This window comes from Symphalangus syndactylus, chromosome 5 (genome assembly GCF_028878055.3).
Source record: "Symphalangus syndactylus isolate Jambi chromosome 5, NHGRI_mSymSyn1-v2.1_pri, whole genome shotgun sequence".
Lineage (NCBI taxonomy): Eukaryota > Metazoa > Chordata > Mammalia > Primates > Hylobatidae > Symphalangus > Symphalangus syndactylus.
Genome location: NC_072427.2, coordinates 43,918,013 through 43,926,585, shown reverse-complemented (window position 1 = coordinate 43,926,585; position 8,573 = coordinate 43,918,013). Strand labels below are relative to the sequence as shown.

The following is an 8,573-nucleotide window of genomic DNA, read 5'->3' as shown; positions in this document are numbered from 1 at the left end:
TGCTGTGGTATTCCTGCCAGTTCAGACACATCGCTGACAGACCTGTTTCCCCTCTGAGAGTAAGCCAACTCTCCCACACAGTCTGCCTAGATTCATCAATTGTTAATATCTTATCTCACTTGCTTAATATAGACATATATATACATTTTGACTATATGTACATATGCTCTAAACACATATGTATGATATATACATACATACACATATATGTTTATATGTGTATGCATATATGTATGGGTATGTATACATGTATATATGTGTATGTATGTATATATGTGCAGCTGAACCATTTGAGAGTCCATTGAAGACATCACGCCTCTTTGAAATACTTCAGTGTGGATCTTAAGAACAAGGATGCTTTCTTACATAACCTCAATACAATGAACGGAGGAAATTCAACACTATAATAATACCACTATATAATATATAGATGAGGCCGGGTGTGATGGCTCATGCCTGTAATCCCAACACTTTGGGAGGCCGAGGTGGATGGATCATGAGGTCAGGAGTTCGAGACCAGCCTGGCCAATATGGTGAAGCCCCAACTCTACTAAAAATACAAAAATTACCTAGGCATGGTGGCACGCACCAGTAGTCCCAGCTACTCAGGTGGCTGAGGCAGAAGAATCACTTGAATCCGGGGGGCAAAGTTTGCAGTGAACCAAGATCGTGCCACGGCCCTCCAGCCTGGGCGACAGACGGAGACTCCATCTCAAAAATATAGACAGATGATAGATAGATAGATAGATAGATAGATAGATAGATAGATAGATAGATGGTATTCAAATTTTAACAATTGTCTCAACAACATCCTTTGTAGCATTTTTTTTCCTTATCCTCCTTCCAGTTCAAGATCCCCAGTGCACTTAGCTGTCATGTCTTTCTGAGTCTCCTTTCTCCTGGAAGACTTGCTTGGCCTTTTTCCTTCAGGACATTGACATTTTTGAAGAGTACAGGCAGACAGTTTGTAGACTGTTATTCAGTTCGAATTTGATTGTTTCTTCATGGTTAGATTCAGATTAGGGCATATTGGCAGGAATGCTACAGAAGTGATATAGCTCCTCGGCATATTCAATTCTGGCAGGAGAAGCTTTGAAGAAATCAGTTTAAATTCTTCTCTCTGGAGTTCTCCTTCCCTTCTGCCATTTGAGCAGATAGGAGATCCTGGCCTCCTTACCTCAGGGGAGATTTGAGGCAGGGCAGGAAGTGGTAGTCCCCTCAAGGCCCCTTCCTGGCATTTATTTCCAAAAGCATAGGCTTATTGAGATGAGATGGAGGGACTTTGAAGGAAGCAGAGGAGGGGAAAGAATTGTCTCAGACCCAAAGGAAATTCCTCCAGGGTAGAGACAGGAGAGAGAAGTGTGTGATTCCCACTAGGAAACAGGACCAGCATCCTATTCCCTGGCAGAGCTCACGAGGTGGCAGGACATCAGAGGGAAGCACTGTGCGATGCCAGAGGCAGGCTGCATCCTAGGCCTGGGCCCCAAACTTAACAAAGGCTTCTGTGCTCCAAGTAGAAGGCCCAACAGAGCTGGCAGCCCTGAAGCACGGTACAGACTAAGACAGTGGGGGCCTGCTCACTGCAACCTGGGGGCCTGCTCACTGCAACCTGGGGGCCTCGCCGGTGCCTGGCTCCAAGAATGGCCAGAACCTCTGTGCTCCCCTGGAACATCAGCACAGCCCTAGCGATGACTGCTCAGCAGTCACTGGACTTGAAGGTTAAATTAAGTTTATTTAAGAAAAGCAAACATGGTCGGGCACGGTGGCTCATACCTGTAATCCTAGCACTTTGGGAGACCAAGATGAGAGGATCACTTGAGCCCAGGAGTTAGAGACCAGCCTGGGCAACATGGTAAGACTCCGTCTCTACATGTAAACTGCAAAAATGAGCCAAGTGTGATGGTGCAAGGCTGTGGTCCCAGCTACTCAGGGAGCTGAGGTGGGAGGATTGCTTGAGCCCAGGAGGCTGAAGTTACAGTGAGCCATGATTGTGCCACTGTACTCCCACATGGGCAAGAAAGCGAGATCTTGTTTCAAGAAAAAAAAAAAAGAAAAAAAAAAGAAAGAAAGAAAGGAAAAGAAAAAAGAAAAAAAGAAAAGGAAGTGCAATATTTCTCTTATCCCCAAATTTATGGCTGAAATTCAGGCCTGCTGAACACACCCCTTACTGCAGCCCCTCTACCAGGTGTGGGCCCAGCTTTACATAGGTCATGCCAAGGCTGGGATTTCACACAGAAAACTGGTTGCAGAAGATGCTGAAGGGGCTAGGGGAGCACAAGGGAGAAGGAGATCGCCCAGACATCAGGATGCTGGCACCCGACCGGCCAGCACGGCACTGGCCTTTTGGAGGCCTTGCCACCGTGCTGATGGGGCTGCGCGGGGTCCTGATCGGGAACCAGGAGCCCACACCCTCTGGCTGCTGCCATGGCCAGAGGCCCCTTCAAGGGTCAGGAGGCCACAGAGGCTCATTTCTTTTTCCTGCTTTCACCTTCTATCAGTGCCTCTTGCAGGCAGACCCCCAGCAGAAGCAGCTGGCAGAAGGAGGGTCTTGGAAATGTAGTCTGGCCTTTGCCTCCACTGCTGCGCCCCAGGCCTGCAACACCGAGGACTCCGCAGAAGACAGGAGAAGGACCGCTGGCACTTCCACACACAGCCACTGCCATCTGGTCCATGGCCCTTTGCCTTGGCTGCCAGGAAAGCACCCTCCAGTCAGCCTCTCACCTGCAGTGGAGGATGTAAATATTAACCAAAACCAACAGAAAAGAATGGAATATGAGCCACATCTGCACAGGTGCGGGCCGGCTCTGGGCCACACATGGCCAAGGTTGGCCTTACTGTTCAAATTGTCGGCTGTGGAATCCATGGTTAGGAAAACCTGATGCTTTATTTTGTTTCTTTAGCAACGATTCAGGATGACTTCCTTACATTTTTTCAATTTCGATTTGTTCTATATTTCCTAGGAGATACGGCAGAAATATTTGACTCGAGCGCTACACAAAACAGGAAATTGCATTTCACCTGGTTTTATTATTGCTGGTTCCCTTTAGCTCCTAGTGCACTTCCAAGTCAAATGTCTGCCTTTGAACAAGTGGCAAATTTGAGGTAATTCAGAGACATTTATTGACAGCCTGCTGCTACTGGCCTGACCCTAAGAATTTAAAAAGAAAAGGAAAGAAGAGAAAAAGAAAAAATTGACACAGTCCTTATCTTTAAGTAGCTTACAGTTTTGTTTAGGAATGAGGCTTCTGCACATGCAACTTGAAGAAACAAATAGAAACAGTATAATATATTCTACAGTGTTGAAGTCTGTGATGCAGATTCTAAGGATGACAGAACAGCTATCTCTAAAGGGATTATATTTGGAAGGCAAAGGAGAGGGCAGGGCAAGTTCCTAGATATGAAGAACTCTGACAGCAAAAGAGAGAAGTGAACAGGCACCTGGGAGCCGGCAGTAAGATTGCTCAGCTGCCTGAGGGAAATGCAGGTCATATGCTTGAGGGTCTTGAACATCAGTTTAAGAAAATTGAACTTCATTCTAAAATAGCCAAAACGTGGTCACGAAAGCAATGACAATTATAAACCATGTTGTCATCATTCTGGTTTTATAAAATATCACATATAAGCAGCCTAAAATATGCAATATTTTAATCAACCTGACTCTTAAGTAATTAACTTTAGTTCTGTAAGACTAATAATTGGGTTTTTATAAAATACTGATTCATTAGATATTAGAGAGCAAATAGTTTATCTTGAATACCTCAATGTATTTTTTTCTCCTAAAATACAAAGTATAAATATTCCTCACTCTGTGACTCCATTTGATTCCTGAGTAGGGGAAGTGAGATTAGATAGAGTGCTGTCCATTTCTATGTGGCCCCTGAATTCTTGAGTTAGGAAAGCAAGGGATTCAAGCTCTAACTCAAAAATGTATCCCATTGTCTTCCGTCCCTGAATGCATATGGGGAGGGTTAAGAAAGCAAAGCTGGTCTATACCAAACTTTCCAAGGCTCCTTCCCTCCTTCCATTCCCACCCCCATTTTCCTCCCTGCTCCCCAGGGCCTGATCCAACCTGCCTGAGTAAACAGCCAAGGTCCCAGTCCAGGTCAGCATCTTCTATCACCTGCTTTTAGGTGGGGAAGCTGATAATCAAGCCTTCAAGCCCACCTGCTACTCAGGCGTGCGCGCGCGCACACACACGTACAGACGCACGCGCGTGCGCGCAAGCGCACACACACACACACACACACACACACACAGAGGCACACTCTTCTGTTGTTAACTTTGAGAAGAGTCCCTCTAGTGGCCACCTGTACAACACCCTGTGGGACCAGATGCCACTGAATGGCTGACATTGGTAGGTTTCCTCACAGTGGCTACTGACACTTTAGGTTTTCTGAGTGGGAGAGGTGGGAGAGGAAATGAAGAGGTTGGCTTTAGCCAGATTGTGAGGGGCTTTTGTGGCTGGACTAAGGACTTTGGCCTTTTCCTTATAGCAACGTGAGATGTTGGGCTTCCAAAGTTTTAGAGGAGACAGTGAAGTGATCAGTTCTCGATTTAATAAAGGCAATGCTTGCCTTCAGTACTTGGGTGACTATCAGAGGGTAAATAATGATAATAAAGTAGCTAGCTTAAGACATAAAAAGTAAGCCATAAAAAATAAATAAAAAATGAATAGGTCCGGTCGCAGTAGCTCAGGCCTGTAATCCCAGCACTTTGGGAGGCCGAGGCGGGTGGATTGTGAGGTCAGGAGTTCAAGACCAGCCTGACTTAACATGGTGAAACCACGTCTCTACTAAAAATACAAAAATTAGCTGGGCGTGGTGGCACACACCTGTAATCCCAGCTACTCAGGAGGCTGAGGCAGGGGAATTGCTTGAACTCAGGAGGTGGAGGTTGCAGTGAGCCAAGATCGCACCACTGCACTCCAGCCTGGGCGACAGAGCAAGACTCTGTCTCAAAAAAATAAAAATAAAAATAAAATAAATGGAAACATCTTCGTATGTGCCTGGCTCAGTGCGAAGCTAAGAGGAAGGCGCTGTACCTCCTCATTTACCAGGCTGAGGGGGGTAGGTACAGAAATTCGCGTAAGACCCCTTAAAATGCTGTGCTCTCCACTACCTCCTCAATCCCCAGGGACAGTGTGTCTCCTTCTCCATCACTGCTCTCCCACGGTTTGAGACAGGGACATCTGTCTAAATGGAGATAAAGGACAATTGAAAAGGGAAGAAAACAGGAAGTTACCACCAAAAGACACTGAGGACCACATCAATTAGGATTAGTAAGTTCATCTCAAAGTAAAAATTCCAAAGTAACAATGGCTTCAATAGATAGAATCACTTTTATTTTTGTGGGTTTTTTTTTCTTTTTCATGTAAAAGTCTAGGGGCAAGCAATTCAGGGCTCTGTCCCTCCCAGTTCTCAGGAAACCAGCCCATTTCCATGACTATTCTGCTATCCCTAGAAAGTAGTTCTTATCTTCATGGTCCAAAATGGATGCCAGAACTCCAGCCATCACATCTATGTTCCAGCCAACAAGGTAAAGGGGAGATCAAAGAGAAGGGGAGAAGCACATGCTAGCACATTTTAGGGAAGTGTTCTAGAAGCTGGAACAGCAATTCTGCTTACACATCATTGTCCAGGCCTTAATCACCTGACCCCACTAAATGCAAGGGAGGCTGGGAAATTCTGGAAGCCACATGATAAAGTATATCTGTTGGGAAGAGGATGGTGGGTTTCTTTGGGTCCCAGCCAGTGACCTTATGTTCTTCTTGCCTTTTCTGTCCCTAATGCCCATCACCTGCTGCCTGTGTCCAAAGCCTATGTTGTGCCAGTGCTCCACAAACCTCTTCTTCCAATGTGTTTTGCAAATAAACAGGACTGCTGCTGCTGTATATTTACTGCTAGGGGCTCAAGTGCAGGAGGTACCTTTAGAATAAGGTTTATGTTCTAGAGTGGGGGTTGGCAAACATTTTCTATGAAGAGCCAGATAGAAAATAGTTTTGCCTTTGTGGCCCATGCAGTCTCTGTTGCAACAACATACTCAACTCTGCCATGGTAGTGTGAAAGCAGTCATAGACACTATGGAAACAAATGAGTGTCGTATATTCCAATAAAACTTTATTTGGGGACATTGAAATTTGAATGACATATAATTTCCACTTGTCATGAAATTTTATTATTTCGGTTATTTTTCAACTATTTAAAAATGTGGCCCAGGCACAGTGGCTCACACCTGTAATCCCAACACTTTGGGAGGCTGAGGCAGGCGGATCATTTGAGATCAGGAGTTCAAGACCAGCCTGGCCAACATGGTGAAACCCCGTCTCTACTAAAACTTAAAAAAAAAAAAAAATTAGCCAGGTTTGTGGCATGTGCCTGTAATTCCAGCTGCTTAGGAGGCTGAGGCAGGAGAATTGCTTGAACCTGGCAGGCAGAGGTTGCAGTGAGCTGAGATCGTGCCACTGCACTTTAGCCTAAGTGACAAAATGAGACTCCACCTCAAAAAAAAATAAATAAATAAAAAATAAAAATGTAGAAACTGTTCAGTTTTGGCCCATGAGCTGTAGTTTACCAAGCCCTGCCCTAAAAGACGAAGGCACAGCATAATTATTATAAATGTCTTAGATATATGACATTGTAAACAACTAGTGGTGGTGCTGAGCTAAGTCCTGTACACAATCCTCCCAATAACACATGCATAGATAGCATCTGATTTTATAGATGAGGAAACTGAGGCCCAGAGAGGCTAATTAACTTACCTAAGATCACGCAGCCAGTAAGTAATCAAGCCTCATGCAGAGTTTGTGTCAAGTCACAGCACTGTGTCAAACTGACAAGGCTGTGGAACCTGCACTGGGAGGCTGGAAGGAAAGATTGAAAGAACAAGCAGAGAATATCCTACAAAGGCTCAAGGGGACACAGAGGCAGGTGCCTGCCCAGAGCAACTTGGTGGTAAAGAGTAGACTCTAGCGTCAGAAGCCAGGTTCAAATCCCCACTCCACCATCTATTAGCTGTGTGGACTTAAGCAAGTCACAGGACCTCTCTGAGCCTTATTTCTCTCATCTGAAAAATAAGGATAATGATATTACTTGCCTCATGGAGTTGCTTGGAGTGAAGTGCTTAGCTGGCACCTGGCACAGAGTCACATTATTGTCAAATAGAGGTCTAAGGAGTTTACTGTAGGATGAGGGACAAGCTGTGTCCTTACTGTGAGGAGGCAGGAGAAAGAGGCTTTGGGAATGGCATTGCTACTTCAGGAAGTATTCAAATACTTTAAGAGAAACTCTTGGGCCTGTGCTAGATGGAAGGAAAGAAGCCGGGAAATTGAACTTGCTGCTTTGGGCTTTCACACCATGCACTGGGCTGTGGGTGGAGAGGGTTGGAGAAGAGAGAACAAGACCCCACCCAGGGGAGCTGCGTAGCTTGTGGGAAGATGAAACACTTAGATTTGAAACACACAGATCACGTGCAAAGCTGTATTTCGTTACCTCCTGCCTCCAGCCCTGCTCAGCCACAATCACAAAGACACTTTCAGGAAATGAAACCCCTTAAACACAGCAGGCAGGATACTGGGAGCTCCAGCTCAACCAGATCAGGGCTTGAGAAGAATAGCTTTCGAGATTGATTACACAACAGAATCCCTGGGCAGCTTGTTCTCAAATATAGATAGCTGGGCCTCACCCTCTTAGAGACTGCTATTCAACAGGTATGGGGAGGGTCCCAGGAATATGCATCTTGAAACTTTTTTAAAAAACTTTTTATTTGGAGATAATTGTAGGTTAACATGCAATTGTAAACAAAATACAAAAAGATCCTGTAGGCCTTTCACCTACCTTTCCCTGGTGGTAACACCTTGCATGACTATAGTACAATATCACACCCAGAAAATCAACATTGATAAAATCCAGCAACTTTATTCAGATTTTACCAGTTTTAACATGAGCTCATATGTGTGTGTCCTTAGTTCTGTGTGATTTTATCACATGTGCAGATTCATGTAATCGCCACACAGTGAAGATAGGCAGTTCCATCACACAGATCTCTTGTGCTACCTTGTATTTCTGAAGCCATTTCCCTTCCTCCCTCACCACCTCCCTAACTCCTGGCAATCACTAATCTTTTCTAAGACAAATATTTTTAGTAGCCTTTCCAGGTAACTGTGGACATCCTTTGATACTCTGTAAGTAGTGCCTCTCTCTCTCCTTTTTTTTAGACAATCTCCCTCTGTTGCCAACGCTGGAGTGCAGTGCTGTGATCATGGCCCACTGCAGTCTTGAACTCCTGGGCTCAAGCAATCCTCCCATCTCAGCCTCCAACTCCCCGTGAGTAGCTGGGACTACAGGTGTGCACCACCAGACCTGGCCAATTTTTAAGTTTTCTGTGGAGACAGGGTCCCACTATGATGCCCAGGTTGGTCTCAGATTTCTGGGCTCAAGCAATCCGCCCACCTTGGCCACTCAAAGCGTTGGGATTACTGGCATAAGCCACCTTGCCTGGTCCTGGTCATTTGTTTGTTGTTGTTGTTGTTGTTTATCTTCAGAGATAATTACTTTGCATAACTGAAACTGTGTACC

At 45.2% G+C, this 8,573-nt stretch overlaps 1 long non-coding RNA gene across 1 annotated transcript; it reads right to left on the bottom strand.

Moving 5' to 3' along the window:
* Window positions 1-319: 319 nt before the first annotated feature.
* Window positions 320-4,195, bottom strand: LOC134736615 (uncharacterized). The gene is made up of 2 exons (XR_010120723.1): window positions 4,070-4,195; window positions 320-2,721 (listed from the first exon to the last, which is right to left on the bottom strand). It is a non-coding gene; the product is annotated as an uncharacterized lncRNA (long non-coding RNA).
* Window positions 4,196-8,573: the final 4,378 nt, after the last annotated feature.